Genomic DNA, 23,166 nt, shown 5'->3' on the forward strand with positions numbered 1-23,166 from the left:
ATTTGCTTTCCTCCAGTCCTCAGGCACCTCTCCCGTTTCCCAAGACTTGGCAAAGATGATGGAGAGTGGTCCAGCAACAACTTCAGCCAGCTCCCTCAGCACCCGTGGGTGCATCCCATTTGGACCCATGGATTTATGGATGTCCAGATTGCTTAACTGGTCCCTAATCCAGTCCTCACCAACTGAGGCAAACTCCTCCATTGCCCTGCCTTCCTCTGGGGCCTCAGGGGTTCGGGGCTCCTCAGGACAGCCTCCAGCAGAGTAGACAGAGACAAAGAAGGCATTCAGTAATTCTGCCTTCTCTGTATCTTCTGTCACCAGGGCACCCACCCCATTCATCAGTGGGCCTACATTGCCTCTGGTGTTAGTTTTATCTGCCATGTGTTTGAAGAAGCTCTTTCTGTTGTCCTTGACCCCTCTTGCCAGGTTTAACTCTAAGGAGGCCTTAGCTTTCCTAGTTGCCTCCCTACATCCTTTAACAACAGCCTTATATTCTTCCCAAGTGGCCAGCCCCTCCTTCCATGATTTGTAAACCCTCCTCTTCCACTTGAGTTTGCCCAGCAGTTCCCTGTTTAACCACACAGGTCTCCTGGCTCCCCTCCTTGACTTCCTGCGCGTCGGGATGCACTGATCTTGAGCTTGGTAGAAGCAGTCCCTGAATGTTAACCAGCTATCTTGGGCCTCTTTACCTTCAAGCAACCTTGCCCACGGGATTCCCTCCAGCAACTGTTTGAAAAGGCCAAAGTCGGCCCTGCTGAAGTCCAGGGTTGCAATTCTGCTCGGTATTCTGCTCCCGCCACATGAGATTCTGAACTCCACCATCTCGTGGTCGCTGCAACCAAGGCAGCCCTCCACCTTTACTGCTTCAACCAGACCCTCCTTGTTAGCGAGGACGAGATCCAGCAGCGCACCTCTCCTAGTCGGCTCCTCCACCATTTGCATCAGAAAGTTATCGTCAATGCACTGGAGGAACCTCCTAGACAGAGGCTGGCTGGCTGAGTAGTCCTTCCAGCAAACATCAGGGTAGTTAAAATCCCCCATAACAACCAGAGCCTGTGACTGTGAGGCCACGCTCAGCTGCCCGTAGAAGGCCTCATCAACATCCTCACTCTGATATGGTGGCCTGTAATAGACTCCCACAACAGTGCCACCCCTGCCAGCCTGCCCCTTGATTCTCACCCACAGACTCTCAACTCTCTCCTCAACCGCACCTGGACAGTGCTCTATACATTGTAGTTGCTCTCTCATGTAAAGAGCAACTCCACCACCACGCTTGGCTGGCCTGTCTTTCCTGAAAAGGACATAGCCATCCATGACCACATTCCAGTCATGTGAGCTGTCCCACTATGTCTCTGTTAATGCCACCAGATCATAATCTCCTGACCGAACGCAGGTTTCTAACTCCTCCTGCTTATTCCCCATGCTGCGCGCATTGGTGTACAGGCACTTCAGGGAGCGAGCCGAGTACACCGATTTCACCCTAGGGATATGGTGGGCCTCCCAGTCTTTATGGATTCCAGCATGCTGCCCCACTGATGCAAGCCCAGCTACAACCCCATCCCCCTTCAAATCTAGTTTAAAGCCCTCCAAATGAGCCCTGCTAATTCCTGTCCCAGCATGCTTTTACCCCTGTAGGATAAACCTTTCCCACGTATCACTGACCGGACTGGTGTCTTATAAAACTAGCCGTTATCAAAGAACCCAAAGCCCTGCCTGTAGCACCAGTCTCGAAGCCAATCCTTTACGGACTTAATTTTTCTATTCCATCCCACATCATCACCCAAAAATGGAAAGAGGAAAGAAAAGATAACTTGAGCCCCAGACTCTTTCACCATTCGTCCCAAGGCCTTGAAGTCTCTCTTCATTCCCCTCAGACTACGGGATGCCGCTTCCTCCCCATCTGTCTGGAAGATCAGTAGGGGGTAATAGTCCGTTGGGCGCACCAGTTTGGGGAGCGCCCTGGCGATGTCCCTGATCCGAGCTCCAGGTAGGCTACAAACTTCCCGATGCTGAGGGTCAGCTCTGCATATCGGGCCCTCCGTCCCTCTCAGAAGGGAATTGCCTACCACAATTACCCTTCTTTCTTTTTTATCGGAGGCAGTCTTGAGGTGTGGAGTTGATCGCCTCTTCCTATGTAACCTTGTAGGAGGCCCTTGCACCACATCCCCACCTACATCTTCTTCAATATCCAGGGCCTCAAACCTATTATGGAGGGGCACCCGGGGAAGCAAAGCAGGTAGGGAGGGGGGTTGCCAGCGACGCCTAACTGGAACTTGCTTCCAACCCTCCTCAGCTGTTTGGCCCCCTACTTCTGCCCGACAGCGACAGGGCAGGGGCTCTCTCAAATCCTCCCTCTCTGCCCGACAGGGCAGGGGGTCCATCACATTTTGGGGGGTTCTCCCTTGGGGCCTTTCTGCCTGGCACGCCAGGGAGTTACTCCACCAGTCGATCTCCCTTTCACACTCCCTGATGGACCTCAGTGTCTCAATCTCCTCCTTAAGTTTTGCAACCATGCCGAGCAGATCTTGCACCTGCTTGCACCTCACGCAGGCTGAATGCTCATCTCCCTCCCCCGGCAGCAGCAGGCTCTGGCACTCCCTGCAGCCGGACACTTGGACAGCCACGGTTCGAGGCAGTTGCTCCGTCTGAGTTGACACAGTCTTTTTGAGGCAAGCTCTCTTCCTGGAGGAGACCATGGTCGGCAGCAGTCTGGGACACTAGCAGTAGGTAAGAGGGTCTAACAAGCGAAGAGTGATGGTCTCTGTGCCCTACTGCACGAGCTACCCCACCTGCCGCTGCAGCACAGTGTGGGTGATACTCACCCGCGTCACAGCTGGTTGCCTCTCCCAGCGCCTGGTGGGCAGCGACGTGTCCCTGCCCTCCCCGAAGGTTTTTCAAGGCGAGGGGCGGGGGTGTGATCGCCGTCCCCGCAGTAACGCCAACACCACGTCAGCCGCTCTCGCAAGGGCTGCCGGGTCCCGAAACCGAAACCCACCCCCACGCTTCTCCTTACCTCGAGATCGCTCTGACGGCTCCGGCCGAGCTGGTCCCGATCAGCTGATCTCGACGACTGAGGAAACAAGCCTAACCAGCTTTCATTAGGCTAAAAGCATTTGCTTTTCTCAAAATGTGCCTTAGGTATGAAAAAGAAATAAAGGTTCAACATATTGCCAGAGACTGTAGTGCAAAGCATACTAACAGAGACATTAAATTAATGTTGGACTTTTTGCTTCAGTCTCATAATCTCCTTCTTCCGTGCAGATGAAGGTAAAAGTGAGTGGAACCAGAAGTGTAAGAAATACTTAATATTTAGGTAGGCTGAAACTGATGTGTAAATGGTTTTTACCATTGTTTGGCTTGCTGTCCCTTTAGTGAACATCCCCTAATTCTGAAAAGTCTTATTTGAGTCACTTACAGAGCTAATGTGTTTAAAGGATAAAGGGACTTGTGTTAACCTGATAATAAAGCCTGCTACCCTGGGATCCTCTCCAAGGTTAGATTGCAAAATTGGGAAGATGCAATTATACTCTGAGAGAAGTGAAGGAAACGTGTCATATCAGCGGAGGTATCAGGAGGATTAAATGGAATCTCCAGAAAAACCCTTGAATGATTCACTTCTTGGAGCATCAGGTTCAAACTCAGAAAGGAAAAAACAACAATTTGTGTTGGCACCTGCCCAAGCTATTTCCCTATTTTTTTTTTAATCAAAACAGAAAATAAAATTGATTTCAGGTTCAACAAAACAAGTTAGAGAAATTCCCCACCATACTAAGGAACTAACTTTTTTTCCTTCTTTTCTGAGAATGTATTTCACTATTGAGGAGTTTGCCATGTTATCAGGGGTCTCTGTGGCCCTGGTTGAGCAAGGGGTTTGGGCCAAGTGACCTCCAATGCAATGATACAGACCACCCTGCAGTGAATTGTTCACCACTTCCTGTCTGCCACTTCATGTGAACACTTACCCACTAATTAGAGGAAAGACTGAAAGCTACTAGTAGAACTGAGCCACCTAAACAAAACCCTTTAATTTAGCTTTTCTAGGCTTCTGTGTGTTTTTCAAGAAGGGCACATTTCTCCTCTAAACTCTGTATCCAAATAATGACCTCAACAGATGTCCTAGATATGCTATGAGATCACAAGTGGTCCTCAAAAGCTTAGTTACCCATCCAGGGTGTCACAATAACAAGTCTGTAACCTCACTTTTTATTTCCCTCAGTTCAGTCTGGATCTAAATGACTATTCAAGATAAAGAAGTACCACAGGAGAGATTGAGGGCAGCCTGTCGTTAAATAGTTGACAGAAACATCATCAGTTACTTGAATATTAATAATTTTCCTCTGGTCAAAACTTAATAATCAGTCATGAATGGAGTAGTTTTTTGATGACAGAGACGAGAGTGGAAGGATGGTTTAAAGCTCCAGTTGGTCATCTTCTCCACTCTATGTAAGAGCAACTGGTTTATGTCTAGAAGCCAGCATTTACCTATACTAATTTTTGTGCTCCAGGAACTTTACTGCATATCTTTCAAAATCTTAACTTCAAACTGGAAGCACTCTAAGGTATTGAAAAATCATGTCATTATTTGTATTTCAGACTTCCAGAGCAAGGTGATGGCTAATATTTTAACAAAGTCTTCTGGCAAATGAGAATTTGTCTAGTATTTCGTATGCCTTGATTTTTTTTTTTCTTTTTTCTGGAGATAATTCCTTAACAGAATACAAGGAGGTTCTCCACCTGGTGTTATTTCCCCCTTGCTAAGCATACTGTACAGCATTTTGAAATCAGTAGAATATTCATATTGATATCACAGGATTAAGTCTCACTAATGTGTAACTTCAGTTATTATTTTAAAGGTAAGTGTACCAACTAGAAACCTTATCACAAAAGATATTACATTAAATATGCAATTTCCTTACAAAGAATCTGGAACTGCAATTTCTGTATTTAATTTTTTAGTATCTTTTAGTCTTCATCTCCCAAACATACCCCTATAAATCCTTAGCATTTAAATGTTGACTTCCTTTTTTTTCCTCCATTCTAGTTCACTTGTCACTCACTCATTCAAAAAGCCATTTAAAAAAACCCCAAAACCAAAACCAAACAAACAAACCCCCCTCCCCCAAAATATTGTTTCCTTTCCCTTTTCCTCAAAATGTTAAAAGCTGTGTGCGTTCATAAAAGAAATGACTTAGGCAAGTAGTTTGCGGAAAAGAAGGAAATCTCATTAACTTATGCATTAAAAAAAACCAAACAAAAAACCAAACAAAAAACCAAACCAAAACAAACCAAAAAAACCACAAACAAAAAACCCCCCACCAAACAGCAAAAAAACCAACCACAAACAAACAAACTTAACAGAAAATAAAGAGACTTCTAAAAATCTACTGCCAGAAGTGGAAGAAATTGCTTTTGCCTATGGCTGAATTTGCCGATTTGCTACTTAAGGCTTTTCTTCCTCCATCATTTCCTCTGCAAACTGATGATTGTTACACCCTTAAAAGCAACATATAGTGTTTGGTTTTCCTTTTTTGGCATTCTGGAATATAAATTTTACTACCCTTGTGAAAATGGTCCTGCTTTTATTGTGCTGCTTCTTTTTTCTTAAAGTTCTGAAAAGTTTCTCAGTGGCATGGGGCTTCTTTCCTGCAGTTTTTGTAGTATATAGGTAGCAACATAGTAATTTAAAGATGTGGGAGCTTTCATTATTTATCAAGAAGTTTTGATAATTAGTATTTCCTGGAGGTGTTCCAGAGGCAAATTATGGTAAAAGTGCAAGATTTCATTTTATTGTTCAGCAAATAAAGTATACTTCATCTTTTCTATACTTGAAATAATCCCTTTTTGAAATTATACATCAAATGTGCTGTTTGGATTTATAGTACTCCTGTGACCTGTTACCTAACTAGAATAATTGGAGTTTATGACATTAAGTCAGGCTGGGTAAATTCGGACTAGATCCAAAAACAGGCTAGTGAGACACTACCAGAGTTTTATACATAGGCCACCCCACTAAGTCTGGAATTGGTCATAACATGCCTTACTACTGTGCCGCACTCACACAGATGCAACCATGCTGGTTTGGGGAGTATGACCTAGATGAAGTCTATAGATTAGTTCCCATTGCAAAGCCATTTTAGACTGCAGTGTGAACTAACTAGAGGATCTGAGTATGATTTTGTTATTTGATAAGGACACAGAATTAGCATAAAAAGGAATAAACACATTTCACAACTGAGTGCAACTAAAAGTTTTAATGAGATACCTAATAAGACAGCATTTAGAATGAACTGCTAAAATAATATTATAGTTTTTATTGTTTTTATAATGCCTGCAGTTTTGGCCAAATTTGACCTAACTTGTCCCAGAGTGGGGTTTGTCCTACCGTCTTAGAATTCTACACATGGATATTATTACTTGAGACTGACATCCCAAGATCTCTTAGTTAAAGGAGAGAAGTGAGGATCTCCAGGAGGGATTTTATCCTAAAATAGACATGTAAAATTAGCCAGATGTATTGCACTCTGGAGCTGTCTCTTTCTGTCTCTACCACCCTCTGGTCCTAAATTAAATTCTCGCCTACACAGATTCAGCTTGGAAGCATGTTCTGGCACTTCTAGGGTGCATTTTATCGGAGTTGTCTTAGATGTCTTCTTCAGAGTGAAATGAACCATGCCCTACAAGTACCTACTTCACTCCATTGACTATAAACAAGATCTAAACGATTCCTTCTGTAGGCAGCTACATTTGGTCAGATGATTTTCATAGGCTGTCTAATGTAGAGTACATAGCTGGAGGCAGAGTTAGATTATTTCAGAATCATGAATATCCACAGTGGTTTGTATACCCCCTCTGGGGCCAAATATAACTAAGCATTTATTGAAACTGTTCTGATATATGTTAGCAGCCAAACTGGCACTAGGATCAAGGGAAAGAAGAGATACCCTCAACCACATTTCATATTTCTACTTCTGGCCAGTCCTGAGAGCAGGTCACATTCATTGAATCCATACTTCATGAGATATACATCTGAACTCAGGATAAAGCTTTATCCAAACCCACATTTTGTCACAGAATGAATTCAGTGTTGTGTGCCAGACCGAATTTTGATGGCATTCCAGCCTGCAGAACACAAGGATGAATTTATGCGAGTTTGGCCAAGTTAGATATGAACACCTAGACAGTATAGATGTAATATGTGTTTGTGGTGGTTTGTGAGGTGAAGGGAAATTTTAGGGGAAATCAGAATGTCTTTTCACAAAATTGCTTATGAATAATATCAAAGAGTAGTCTAGCCATTTTTTACTTATTTTCATAATTTTGTAACACTAAGTTGTTAAGCTTGTGACACTAATTTAATGACTCTTATCAGTATTTTTGTTTTTAGCTTCAAATCCCTCATTAACTTCTCCCATAGGTCTTAAAACAGCACAAAAGAAAGCAGTATCATCTTCATATTATGCAGATAGAAAACAGAAGACATCAGAATGTTTCCTAAGGATAACCAACAGGCCACTGGAAAATTCAGAATTACAGAACCTGTTTTTTCAAGCTCTAGGCCAGGCTTCTTTACATGAAACAGCACCCCTTACATTGGAACTAAGAGCATGCACATGCATTCAAGCATGTCTAAATCATCAGGATGTTGACAGCATTTTATTTTCCAGACTAAATTATATTCCATTTCCATTGCATGGTGCCTTAAAAGCCAGTAGAGAATATGTTCTCAGGCAATTAATTTGTTTTCAGTGATGTGGACACTGAATATATTCCTGAAAAGTTGTATCAGTCACATACCAGTGCTGTTAGTTGGTGGAGTTGTTGCTCTATTGTTCTAATCAGTGCTCAATATATTGTGTAGCAGGAATCAATGCTGTAGAGTAAATACTGTTTAATTTTTCCTTGATATTATATGTGTAGGCAGAGAGAGAAAATAATATAGTGTTGTGACTTGACTCCTCATTTTAGTTGGCAATGTTCAAAAGCAGATAGCGAATGAAATCCCAGCTAGACTGAAGTGCTTAGAAATGAGTAGTCAATGAAGAAATAAATAGGGGCCAGCTGAGAGTGTACTCTGTTACAAACAGGTAGAAAGATGATTACTCTGAAGAATAAAATGATTAGAGTTAGAAATATAAGATATGGATCATGTGGTACAATGGTAATAAACTCAGACGATTACCCAGTAAAGGAAGAGAACTTAAATAAACGCTCTGTATTTACAGGGCCCCAAAGCTTTGGACTTAACAGCTCAGGAGCTTTGTATTTCAGTTTTAGAGACTGCTGAACTAGTTAAAGGAAAGCTTTGAAAAACATATTTAAAGAACATTTTGAAAATGAGAGCTTCCATATGCCAAGCATTACTCCACAGAGACTTGGAAAGGCCAAGAAATAGGCTCTGCAGAGAGGCCACCTTGCACTGTGGATGTTACACGCTGCCCTCAGGCTCTTCACACAATCCAGGCATTGTCAGTGACAGCTCCACCAATTCTGGCATAAGAGTAATTTGAACTGGTTTTGGCTGGGGCTGTAATATTCCATTGCTTCCATTACTTTCTGTTGTCTGAGATACAGTAAAGCAATCAGGAGATGGTAACTATTTCACTTGTCTATAGGTCCTGAAAGAGTTCACGTGGGATGGACAGAGGATCCACCTGTTCTCGTATGCCTTCCATGTTATAAGACTGTCATTAAAAAGTCATTTTGTCTAAGGTAATTTAAAATACAGATACACTGTTTTTAAATCAGGCTCGCTTGCACTCAAGGTTTGGTTTAAGATTTTAGAGCCAACTGGCTTGAATATCTTTAACCATACAGTCTATACAGCTAAGGACATACGTGGCTTTCCCAGAGTAGAATTAACATATAAACCAATATGCAGACAATGGAGTAATGAGGAATTTGTACTTGAATGTGAGCTATAAACTAACATGATAATGCAGATATATTCTTACCTCTTCTTTATCGCTTTTAGATTTCTACATAATACTATGGAATGAAAATTTCAATATCATAAATTTGTTATACAGAAGCTTTAGCTACACGTTTCATTAGAGTTCAAATGTGTTTATTCTATTGAATCTAAAATATCTAAAATATATTTTATGTCTTTGTATTGTAGGAATAATCTCTTCTGTCTAAACCAAGGAGCTTCCATTGGTGTCAGCTTTAGACAGACCTAAGCCAGATAAACTTATGTGTAGCCTCTCTTTTTTCTTCTCAGTAATGTCATCCTTAATAGCCTGTTTATCTGCTTCTCAACTTTCTTTAACATTGCCTCCTATATATTGTGCTCTGCAGGCCCATCCACAAAAGCATCACACTTTCTCCACTGAAGTTACTCAGCCACTTAACGCTGCCAAGCCTCATGTCTCCAATTGCTTCCCTCACTCAGCTGTGCCACACACAAGTACCTGTGGAAAGGGTATATAATGGTATCAGTGTTTTTCCTGCCAAGTTCTCCACCGTCTCTTTACTATTTCCTATCCTTCTTGATTTACAGTAGCCTTCCACATTGCTAGGTTAAAGATTGTGTCATTTACAGTATTACTGACCTCAGACACTTGAAAGGAATGTGTTAGCCCCTGGAGAATAATAAGCGTGGTTTTAAATATATATATATGCGTGATAATATTTATATATTTTATTTATCCTCTGTGATTTTACATGAGACTTTACAGTTAATGTTATATATATATATGAAAACTGAGATTCTTTTATACAAATAATACTCTAGTATCTGAAGGTCATAGAAAATATCAGATACCCCAAAAGATGTAATTAAATTGAAACACAGTATTTATTTGTGTTGAGGAGACATCTATTCGAATACTAAACTTCTACTACACTATTACTTATCCTCCAGGATCCTAGATCTCAGCTCCTTTTGGCTGAATTATTTGTCTACTGATCAAGAGATGATACATTCATAAAAGCTGAAGCTCTGATGAAGTTCTCCACTCTTTGAGGAAGAGGAATGAATGTCAAGACTATCACACTTTTGAAGTTATTCTGTACTTTGCCAATTAGATACCAAAGGAAGTGATCACAGCAGCTTACCAATCTTTCACCCTCTTTTCTTACACCCTCTTTTCTTTTTCCACAGCTGAAAAAAGAACTTGAAACTGGTTGTACAGAGAGTGAGAAAGGATTCCTAGCTAAGACTGAAAATTTTGTTGCATGAAAATCCTGTGATGCAAATCTCTGAGGGAAGAGTGAGAGGTGGACCTGGACTTTTGATGTGATACAAAAATGCTGTTGTATCTGGAGAGAATATGAGTAAATTGGAAAACAAATAGCTCACATGCTTAGTTCCCAATGAACATAATACTAGCTGGTAGCAGGTGTGTTCCATTAATGTGCTGTGTCACCATTAATATAAAGGATTTAGTACTGGAAATCTGGTGCTACCAAGAAGTTCGATTTTGCTTTCATGGCTTTCCTTTTTAATGCATATAGTGAGAAGGAGGCAATTTAACACATTATGTTCCTGCAGATGTCTAATTAAGAAGGGCAGCTTGGTAGGTGTGGCTGTGAGCAAACATATTTGACCAGTTGTCCCCACTCATTTAAATGATAGCCATAAATTATTAACATTTCGATTTGGAATTTTCTTTCAAGTTTGTCAAACTAATCCTAAGTCTTTCAAATACTTACACCTATGGTAAATATTCTCACTAATTTTAGTGGCAGTATGCTACATGTAACATTAAATACCTGCATGATTGTGTTATTGATAGGTTATTATTTTATTAGATACAAATGAATAAATACGAGAGGTCAAATCCAAATGGGCAGATTTCAATTCTTGGTTGGAAAAACTTGCAGGAAACTCAATGTATCGGATTTAATGTGATTGAAAATGTTCCAAATTTTGTAAAAGGTATTTAAGACCTTGTGTTTAGGAGCTTCTTTCATTTGCTGCAGTATGTGACAAATCTTAGTGGAGGATATCTACATGGTACAAAACTATGGACTAAATATTTCCAAATGAAGATCAAAATGTACAATTGGTGAAAACCCTTAAATTCACCGCAACTATCTAGTTGAGCAAAAAGCCCCCATCTGTTTGAGCACTCTAGATGCAGCTCTGGCATGAGAACCTACACATTATCCTGCAAGATGAACAGTAAAGAGATTTGCAGTGCTAGAAAGTACATCTTTATACATAATTTTCAGAGAACAATGGGTAGCTGATGTTTCAGATGATGACATGACAAAATGATTAGATTGAGTGGAGGAAAGTTACTTCCAATATCTGGCAGTGGAATGCAATTTCAATTCAACAGCAGCAGTGCTCTTGTGAGATTTGACCAATGGGGAGTGCTTGAAAAAGATAAAGATCAAAGGACAGTGGGCCACAGCTGTGGGAATCATGGACATAAAATTACAAATCTGGATGAGCTGGATCCACTGCTCTCAGCTTTTTGGCCTCCTTTCATTCCATCCAAAATATACCTGCAAAGATTTTCTGTCTTGCTTTTTCCTTCTTTCCTAGCATGTTAAGTTCAAGCTTCTCTTCCTCACTTTTAAAACACTTCACAAGTCCACTCCTGGTTGCACCACTGCCCTCCTCACCTCTTCCTGCTCTCTGTAGGCTGCCAGCTCTCCTTTTCTGACTGCTCTCTTTGTCTTCCAAATCTACTGAACATTTTGCACCTTTTTTGCTATGCCACCCTGTAGCTCTGGAACAGCCTTCTGATTATTCCAGGCCAAATACAGTTCCTCTGCTGACCTCAAACCCTTCTTTAAAAATCCCTCACGATGCTGTTTTGGTATGTCAGGGAACAGACTTTCTTCCCATGATTTGATGTATAGAGGGATAACTTCCACATGTAATTTCTGGCTGCCCACATCCACATAGGAAAGAAGAGGAGATAAAGAGACAGGTTTCATGAATGAAGGTATAAGGGGTCTCAGTTCTTAAGAAAAAACACTGCAGCTCAGGAATGGAGGCAGCTACATGTTTTGAACATGTGGAGTTAAAACAAGCTTGAAAGCGCATTGAGACACTCTTACTCAGTTTGTTTCAGTCTTGTTTTTATTTAATTTAAGCCATAGCTTACTTTGAAGCCAGTATAAACCATTTTGATCAATATGAAGGTGACATACAGCAGCTTGTACGAATTAATAAATTACTCTTTTATAGTATTTTTCCTCGGTGCATGAGAGCACTTTACAGGGAAGGTGTCCGGACTGTTCCAACTGAAGAAGGTAGGACTGAAGTACAGAGAATTGAGATCCATTTCCAAGGACACAACAGATAAGTAGAAATAAATCCAGGTCCTCTGAATTCCAGCTTTGAGGTCTAACCACCACAGCATGTGGCCAACTCTCTGTTGCATCCTGCATCCTAGCAAAGCTTTATAACCATAGCAGGTAACAAGAGAAAAAAATTCAGTGGTCAGACCATGAAGTCAGTTTTCCTATCAGATTAGAAGATGTTTATGAAACAGGCCATCAAGTTCAGAATAGTCTTCTAAAGTAAAGCACACAAAAGTTTGGGTTCCCCCAGCCCCCGCCAAGTAATTGGATTCATATTTTTGTTACATCTGGGTAAGTAAATCCACTAAATGGTTTATTTCCTCTAAGAATGAAAAAGAAGTCAGAAATATTTCCTCATAAAATGCTAAAAAACAAATATCCTCCTCTTCAAGGATGAAGAATCATTATCCTCAGTTAGTGGCTCACGCCCATTGTTTTCTAGTTCATCTGACTGGGTTCAGTAGCAAAATTATTTTGATTTGAACACTTTTGGAGTCATTATGAAAAAAATCTCTTTGGAAAATAAGAAAATCAGATAATGCTTAACTTGTGCACTCACTCATATTCATTTATGAATTCCTGTAACATGGACAGAAGACTGAAAAAAAGCATCCATTTTATACCACTATAAATAAACTGGACATGCAGTCCTGCTGACAGAGCTCATGGGGCTCTATATTTTTGGCTTTCCACTGAAGAGCAGCTCTTGCCTTTCACATGTGCCTTTACAATAAAACTGTGTTCAGGCTAGATAGTGCTATAAGGTCAATATATATATTTGGAAAAGGAAACTTGTGGAAGCCATATGAACAATTTCCTTTGTTTAATACAGAGGGTTGTGTTGGGATCTCCTAAGAGAATATTTTGATGGTTTGATTCAGAAAATGAATAAAAACATGACCTTTTGAGAAGCAAAGGTTAATCTAACAAAACAGCATCCAGAGGAGATGTTATAACTACTTAGAAGCCCCACACTATAGCCCAAGGCAATAACTTGCAAACAGTGAAGAGAGTGGCCCAAGTAGGATAAAAACTTTTTGTTTTTGATAAAAAATATGTTCCTAGCTGGAATATAGACTTTAAGTCAAGGTTACATATACTGTCACCAAGTTGTATATATTGTAGGTTCTGTGCTTAGGTCCCCCGGGTTCTCAGGCACTCTGGGAGCAAAAACTAGACATTCTGTGACTTGCAAGTTTTTTATTAAATTTAAAAGGAACATAAATAGTTCAGTCTTCAAAGACATGGTTATTAACTTCTTACTGTTGAATGTTACTTTGTAGAATATGCAATTTGTACCACAATTCACACAGAGCAGTGTGCAAAGGCCCTGTAAAAATTGAGCATGTCAGGGTGTAAGTAGAGCAGGTAAATCTAGTGGTTTATGTTTTCAACTAATGTTAATTACATTTTAATTAAGTTTTAACAGTATTGAAAGCTTGTGATTCTCAAGTATAATAGCACTGGTTTTTGGAGGGTGATGATACCAGCCAGCAATCTTGTCCTCCTAAAAAATCAAGCAGAGATTAGGAATGAGGATAGTGTACGGTTTCCTCAGACACTTCTCAAAAGTGGGATGGTATTTACTTATATATGATTTTATTTTAGGGTGCTCAGAAGGTGGTTTTTTTGTAGCTATAGTTTTGTTGTTTTGTTTTGTTCTGTTTTATTTTTTCCACAGGTTTTCTACAGAAGTAAATTCTGTTACTGTAGAAACCTAAAATATTGATGATTAATGCAGGATGTGATTTATGCAGACAGAACAGAAACTAGACTTCATGTTGAACTAAATAGATGTTTTTAAAATGACTATAATATGATTTCATGTCCTGAAATATTCTGGGTAAAAACTTAAAAAACTAAATATTTCATGTGCACTTTATGTTAAAAAAAAATGAAAACCTACATAAAGTCAACCTAGAATTTTCTTTGTGTACCACAAAAAATTACATGGATCCCATCTCTGACCAGCAACCCTTTGCAGCCTATTTCACTGCTAAGAAACCCATTAGTTTGCAGTCATTTTTTTTTTCACAGTGGTCCATTTTATATTTCAGCTGCTTCAATCCCTGCTTGAGTTACCTCCAGCTGGAAGAGTGCCACCCGTGCTTCTGATACTTCTTGTCCTTCTTCAGCTCTTGACTGGATACTTTTAAAAAGTGCCACTATAGACTATGATGTAAAAGAAGGGCATTGGAAAACTGATTCAATCTAAGTAAAGGAACAGATGTTTGCTCTCTGGAAAAGCTTAATCATTTGGGATTGGGTGAACCAATTATTTTGTTTTTCAGTTTTGGCTTGAAAGGAGTTCTTCATGAAACTCTGTGATTAGCCTTTCTATGTTATACTTCCATCAGTAAAAAAAAAAATATTTCCTGACAGATGTTAACAGGAAGTGTTGAAATATGAATGCAGCCTGCGTCTCCTGCTATTTCTAGCAAATCTGTATTAGGCATCCGATTTCCTGATTCTCTTTTTTTCTTTTTCTTTCTCTTTCTCTTTCTCTTTTTCTTTTTCTTTTTTCTTTTTCTTTTTTCTTCTTTCTCTTTCTCTTTTTCTTCTTTTTCTTTTTCTTTTTCTTTTTTCTTTTTCTTTTTTCTTCTTTTTCTTCTTCTTATTTTTCCTTTCCTCCTTTTCTCCTTTTCCTTTTACTCTTCCTCTTTGTCTTTTTTCCTTTTTCTTATTTCTCCTTCTTTTTCTTTTTCCTTTTTTTTTTTCTTTTTTCTTTTTAAATCAGTTTCTCTCAGAACTGCTTAAGACTGTACTGTGAATGTAAATGTAAAAGTTTTATTAAGTACCCATAATATATTGTTTGACTTTCGGAAATGTTCTTAGTACATATTAAATTTTGAATGCCTAAGAACAGTGAGGCAAAATATTTGCAGTAGCTTTCCCAGTTCATAACATTGTATTGCATATCTGGGTTCATTAATGTTTAACAATGTTAGTATATAAAATTCATCTATAACTATATATAAATATATAATTATATACTAATACTGTTAGTATGTAACTAACATTAGCATATAACTTAAAAGCAAATGATTTGTGATAGAAAAATTCAGAATGCATTTATTTCATGTTTCATCTATACCATATTACTGAAAAGCTTAACCCTTTTTCTGAGTTCCATTGTCAAAGTTCTAGGTCTCTACCAGACCGCCTTTCTGTGGGAAACCCATAGAACATCTTTAAAACACTAATCAGTCTGTCAGATTCAGTTGAAATTGGTCAATGTATCCTGGAGTTATTTAGAGGGCACATAGGCAGACAGACACATAGAAATCTCTCTTATATTTCCTTAGGAATCAGCCTAAAACCAAGAGATAAAGCTGAGTTCCTTAATTTATCTTCTGTTCCAAAATAAGTGACCTGTCTATCAAAAATGTTTGAGTAGATATCAGCTTTCCTTAAGTCAGAAGTTTGATGCTTGAGGTAAAAGATTAAGAAATATTTCTGAAGCTGTTGAATGTCTAATTTAAAAGAAAGTCCCAGCTTACCATCCACAATTAAAGAACTAAACTTATCAGTACTGCCAAGCTAATTGTCTGGGATTTAATGTACTGTTATTACTTTTAATTATGTAGATAATCCTACCTGCCACACATCTCTCATCTTCTTCTGAGACTTCTGGGATAATATTTGTTTCAGCTTTCAATAGGCTGTGTAGCTACGATACAGATTATTATGCTTTCTCTGCAGTTCTGTCAATAAATCATTTATGTTTACACATAAAAAACCTCATCAAGCAGCTTTAGGTTCTGGCAAATCAAACAACGGAGTAAGGTTTGAGAAATAAAGACATGTTAGAATAAAATCACTTGCTATGTTACCTTAAGTGACTGTTGCCATTGGTTCCTCCCTAAAATGGGGATACTGATAAAAAATTTCTCTGTAATGTGCATCGAGATTTACAGATGAAGCGCAATAACAAAAAGTAATGTGTGATTTTGAACTTATTTAGTCAAATGAATATGGCTCTATGTTCAAAGAAAGTCATAGAAGATGTTATGAATGTAAGGTGGTCCCTTCTGCCAACACCATTGCTATAGGCATATCCAGACTCAGCAAGCCAGTTGAAAAAATAAAGTATCAAATACACAAAAGGTGTTGCATTGCACAGTTTTGTGAAGATTAAAAGATTTGGTCCTTCTAGCAAGTAGGAGAGGAATTAAATAATCTGATATTATTACTCTTATAATATATATTCCATCGAAACTCTACAGAATAACACAAGTAGCCTGACTGGAATAAGCTTTGATTATTCATACTGATAAATTGGAATAGGTCTGACCTCTGCCTGAATGTAAAATGGAAGGCTAATCCTTTTGCCATGTGGTTTGGAAACACTATTACCCTTAGGAGTCTCAGATGTTGGTGTCAAGTGATCATTATGGTTGTGCAATATGGACTGTCCCCTGTGGCTCATTAATTAGCTTAGTGGTTAGAGAGATAACTGAACTGCTGTTAAAACAAAAGACTTGAGAATTGCCCAAGTAATAGCAAAAGGAGAGATCTGGAAGAATTGGTAATGGGATCTAACAAGTTGTGAACCATTAGAAAGAATCGTGTTCTCTGCTAGGAAAACAAGTGGGAACAATTTCCCCAAATTTGGCAACAGCTGTTAATTATACTGAAAAGACAGGAAATATAGAATAGACTTAACTTTATGTGGCTTATACTGTGGTAACTTAAGGATAAATTGTTTAAATAACTTTAAGAATTGGAAATAGGGGAAAAATGGTTTGTGCCCAGGGTAAACTTGAGAGCACAGAATGCCGAGACCTCTGCTGACTTATCAAGTAGACTCACAGAAGTAACAGAAAAAGACTTTTTGACATATTAATTTTTTGATAGGTGAGTATTGGGCAGAGGGTTGTATCTCTATTATTAAGCAGTCTCCACTTACTAATCTTTCTAGTATATACAAATATAAAAGCGATTCCTCTGCCTCATATCTACTACTCTTCAAAAATGAACTATGAATAGATATTATTAAGCAGAGTGTCACATAGCAGAGATATTCTTTATAGGCCAAAATTTACCTTAGCCTGATTCTATTTTAGGAATAGAACTGAACTTCTACTGCAGGATGAAACTTTACTCACATTTGACTTCAAAGTTTTCAGTTGGTAAAAAGAGTTCCACTAATAAAGAATAATAATGAATTATAGAAACAGTAATCTTTGCAACTGCCTTGGAAAGCAGCATTTAATTTTAATGACACTTTAATATGTTTCCAAAGATAAAGAGAAGAAAGCCCGTTAAGTAAAAAAGCTTGAGGTGCAAGACTAATACATGCTTTTTTTAGTGAGTTATTTCAAATAAGCCTTCTTGCAAGCTTGCAAACTAAGGTATTCACTAAACTTCGTTATCTGTAAAGGTAAACATTATCATAAATACTTGTAGCATTAGCACTTTACATAATAACTGCAAAAAGCCTTGCAAACACTTTTGAAAAACAAACAATAGGACAGAAGACAATCTGAGGTAGGAATTCTTAAAACACACTCACAAAACATTCCATACATTTCAAGGATTATACATGGAATTTATTTAGCACCCATGCAAAATATGCTACAGCTGAGTCATAAAAAGTATGGCTTTCTGGCTCAAAGCCACACCAGTACACTTATCAGTAATGTTCCTTTTAAATCAAAAATGAATAGGTCAAAACTTTCTCATCATTTTTATGTCCAGTGATTGTAAGTGTCTTTATGAGTATTGATAATGATCCAGGAAATAATAATACCAGTGGCTAACCTCCAATATCTACCATTACTATTGCCACCTTACTACATTTTAATAAGGATTATTTCTAATGTGGTATTTCTGTTCAGGTAACTAGAAGCAAAGGGATATGAAGGCCCTTGTAGTTTTTCTGTTAGCCCCACAGACAAGAGTGTGTTCAGATTTGATTGTGGGACATGGGAGAGCCTTTGTGGTTTCACATCTTCATTTCCTAATCTGATCGGGGATATGCTTGGCTCCTTTTTTTTTTTTAATGTTGAAATAAGAGCAGTGTACATAATTAAAGTTTTGTACTTTCTAACCTCCACCTCCACTTCTGATTAAATTTATCACTGTAGTGACAAATAGTTTGAACAGATATTTCTTTAGAAAATGCCAAACCAAATTTTTGAAGGTTATCTTGATAATCTTCTTCAGTTGGAGGTATTTAGGTGTGATTAGGAATGATGAAGTGTCCCATTAGGTGCCCATTTACTTTACTAGTTATGTAAACAGCTTTTTCTAGTTCCTAGTGCCTAGAGAAGCAAATCAGAAAGACAGAGAACAAACGGGCACAAAGAGATGATGTGAGTGAATGACCGAATCAGGAACTACACAAAAAATGTTTTTCTCTCAAACTGCCTTGTGATTTGTTTCATGGTCTTATTGCTCATGTAGCCCTCTCAGCAATTTCCAGTAAGTTCATAGGGCTACACGTTTACCCCAGTTTGTAGTTGTAAGCTGTGTACTGGAAACAATAAGACCACAAAACAGGTACCAGCAGTAGGGAAACTGATTACAGCCCACTCAATGTTACTAGCTGTATAGGCATTTTTTCCAATTAAGTGTAGGCATCTGAGACATTTAAATTACAAGCCCAAGTTTCCCAAAGCTCTTTCTGTTATCAGTGGAGAGATGCAAAACCCTTCTATGGGAATTTAGACTGAATCTCTGGCCAGTCATTAAATCCAGCTCTTCGCAGTATTGCCTTCTCAAGGTGCCCATTTTTGTTCCCCAAGCATGGAGGAACCTAGGGTAGGGTGGCTGTTAAATTGTTACCTGAATCTGGAGGAATTAATCGTGCCCTCAGTGTCCATAGTAACTGCGTGCTGAGATGCTGAAGGTGGGACATGGAGAGAACAGCTGGCTGAAATCTCCTACAGTGTGTAGGTGGAGGACTTTTCTTCCCACGTTTTTGCCACAATGCAATAGCTCACTGAGGTAACTCTAGCCAAACAGAGTGTAACATGGACATGATATATCTGTATCCAGGGAATATTTTCATATTTTCCTATTTTACTAATTTCTAGATTTCCAGAACAATTGTCTTTGCTCTTGGCATTGGAGTTGTGCCTTCCTATTCACCCAAGAAATGATTAGGACAATAATTCCCAGATTATATTTGCTTTTAATAGTCTTGCAAGTGTTTTAGACACAAAATAAATTCAAGAGCATGTTGTTCTTAAAGGAAGATATGCCTGCTGCTTCTTAGATCCGTAGTCAGCTGCAACAGGATATTTAAGCATGTGTTTTTAGACAACCTGGCTGCAAGTACATCAAGTGACAAGAAGCTGGGAGTAAATTTTTGACAAATTATTTTTATTTGGTAAGAACAACAGTAAATTTTAGAAAGTTTCACAGCCTGGTTTTTCATTCTGTGAATGTTTGAAGAATGTAACAGGAAAATACTGTTTGCATTGATCAGCTGCCAGTCTGTAAGATTTTGATAAATTTCTAGCTTTGAATGTCAGCATTTTGTAATGGCAATTAATAGGACTCTATGGAAGATGGAGAAAAATTACGAGATAACAGAAAAGACCAAGTTTATTTTGAAAGGAGAACGGGTAAGACAGTCAGCTAGATCTGATACTTTATCCTACAAAGAACGGACACACTATTCTGGTTCTCTGAATACATGAAGATTTGAACAGACAGAGTAATTCCTGTGTTAGTGTTTCTATGCCTCTCTTCAGTGGTTCACTGCCTGTCTTTGTTTAGAAAATGCTGCCTAAATGATGGGTTTCTCTCAGACTTATGATCCTAATTGAGGTTTTGGAACTTCACTTGAGGTCAAGAACCCTGCAAGAAACTTAAAATATTCATGCCAGTATTTGGTATAATGGGCTTAATTTGTCACTGGAAATTTTTGGGAACTGATGGTTACTTTCTTAATTGTCCCAGTCTGATCTGCAACCATTTTATACTATAGTTGAAGATATGATTTTGATTAAAGTTGACGTAAGAGACTAGTGTAGCATAAATTGCACTTCAGGGAAAAAAAGAACATCTTGCATAATGCAAGTTTCAGTAAATGTGAATTTACAATTAAATAATAAATTTTATTTTGAATCCTTTAGCTGTCAGTAACTGGAAGGAGACGTGTAATTTACACAGCTAAATTTACCAATAAAATGAAGTGTCACTGAAGTATTTTAAAATCTTTGAACTATATTAACCATTACTTCAAACGATGTTAACCATTCCTTGTATAAAGCAAATGTTGTGACTTGTAGCACCACACAAGAGAATTTCTGCTATCAATCTTTATATAGAACGGAATAAGGCAAATGTAACCACGTAATTATTAGTTATGCAAATATGTATGAACTTAAACCAAGGAGCAAATATTTTGAATGTTTGCACAACAAGTAAACATCTGGTCTCCAAACTGGCTGAAGCCAGTGAAGAAAACATCCCCCTTTAACACTTTTTTATTTTCTCCAGAATCCCCTGTAAATATTGGTTCATGACATTCACAAAACACTCAGCCGAACTAACAACCACTGCATGCTGAAGCGTGGATACACTTTAAAGGCAATTCACTGCTGGTGGCACTGAAAAACTGGTTTTCCAATGGCAAAGGGGAGCGGGGAGGACTGCAGCACTGGTTGGCACAGAAGACCAAAGACCTTCAATTAGCAGAAGCATATACATCCTCAGCTGTTTGAAGGCTGTGACAAATAGCATAAACTTGGCATTGAGGACTTGGCATTGCAGCCTTGGCATTAGATATATGCTGTCAAGTATGAAAGGTACGGGCATATGGTAAGCACTCAAATATCTGATGCTTAAGGGTATGGGAAGCAACTATGCTGAATTGGTAGCAGATGTTCCTTCAGGATGCATGTGTATTTAGGTTCTATGGAAAGGCCCACAGCTTTAATGAGAACTAGTAACATTTAAACTGTGTAAGCTTCACCCCACCTGTAGAGCTTTCTGTGTAATCCAGCCATTTCCTCAACATCTTAAGATATTCTTGACCTTTCTGTATAATTAGACAGGATAGCTGCAGAAAAGGTTATGAAGCTGACCTAATTCTCTAACCATTTTAAATTACACGTTCTTAATAAAAGAGTTGGCTGACGTAATTAAAATGGTCTTTTTTTTTTCTTTTTTTTCCTCTAAAACCTCAAATTAGTGACAAGGACCTGTAGAAGGAGATTGGGAAGTTTATAGAGTGTTGCTGGGTTTTAGGGTAAAATACCTCCAGTTGGAAGAGTACCCATGCAGGAATAAACCTACTTCAGATATTCGCTGTGGTCTTTTTCACTATTTTGAAAATGCAGACATAAACAATCCTGTTTCATTCATTTCGAACTTCTGTTGCAATATATGCAATCTCCTTTAGCCATTCACTGGTCTTTAAATGGACATGCTGGTATTGTAGCAGACTTTTGATCAGACATAATACATCTATTATATACTTTAACAAGTTTCTCAATGATTAGAAAATGTCTTGGTAAAACTTATTTGAAGTGATATATTTAAGTAATATTAATCAAATCTTTTAGCAAATATTTTCCAGTAAAATTTAGATATTAGACCTGTCCAGTCTGAGAAAGGTAAAAAAATCTTTTAAAAAAGTCCTAATGAAAAACTAGAAAACTGATTGTCCCACTGTGGTAAATTTACTAAAGCTATAACTTCACCTGAAACGATAACAAGACCTTGAAAATACAGAAATTAAGCCTAAAGTGGAAGGGAGAGATTGTTTTAGGAGAAAACTCGGTTCAGTATTTCATAGATGTTTATCTGTTTTGGTATTTTATCTCTTTTGTGCTGTATCCTCCCATGTTAGTCTCTCCTTTGACTTCCAATAATCTTCATTTCAATTTTTTTCCACAATTCACTGTCAAGATCTGGTTGAGATTTGTTTGGTCTTGCTCTATGAGACAAACTTCATTGCTCCACTGTGAACAGCTACTAAGTGCAAGAAGTGTGATAACAAAACGTAACAAGTGATTAAAAAATAGGTAGTCTCTGACTAAGGGATTAACAGTAATTTGCATTGTTTTTCAGTTCCCCCAGGAGAAGTTATTCTTTGTAGATTTTTACTATGAAAAGTTTGCAATGTTCATAGAAATAAATTATCAGAATGAAACCTGGAACTACAATGATATATTTTCATTATACCTCACAACTACATTTCTTGCTTTATCCACTCTAAGATCTTTCCTGTAATTTAGCACTGGGCAGAGCTAGAGATCTGAAGAGAATTATTATTTTCTGTTTGTATAGTTGATTTTTGGTTTGTATTTTCTCTCATTGGCTATTGAAATCCATGGTTTCTTTCTTCCATTCAAACAGCCTACAATGAGCTCCTCTCTGTGTTAGTGACACAGCACCTTGCAGCCAGAGGGCCCTCTGTACATAAGTTAGTCAATAAGGATTTCTCTAATTCACCTTCCTTCTTCATCTCCCAGCCACATGCTCTGTTACTGTGATTCCCTCCTATGGAAACAGAGCACATTATCTAGTCTAGACCTAGCACAGGGTTTCCATAAGAACTAAATATGAACTTTTGACTGTGGAAACACACCCTTTTGTAAATTGACTGAAAAATAAATAATAGCTAGGACTTTTCATCCCTGAATTTTTGGCGAAGGCATTAAGTATCAAAACCACTGTGTCACTTATGTGCCCTGGATAGGAGATTTGGTTTGTTATTCTGTGTGTGAAGGAATTCAAATTACGTATTTGCTACCCCGTGCCTTACTCAGGTCTTTACAGCAGCAGTAGGTTTTTATCCTGGGGTGGACCACACAGGATTCACAACAAAATTTCCCTGTTGCATAACACTTTCAGTTGGAAGCCAAAGACTAAATGAAACTGCATTTTAAATTAAATACTTCTGAATAAACTACACCTTTGTGAATGACTTGCTTGTGGGCCAGG

The sequence above is a fragment of the Caloenas nicobarica genome, chromosome 1 (assembly GCF_036013445.1).
Source record: "Caloenas nicobarica isolate bCalNic1 chromosome 1, bCalNic1.hap1, whole genome shotgun sequence".
Lineage (NCBI taxonomy): Eukaryota > Metazoa > Chordata > Aves > Columbiformes > Columbidae > Caloenas > Caloenas nicobarica.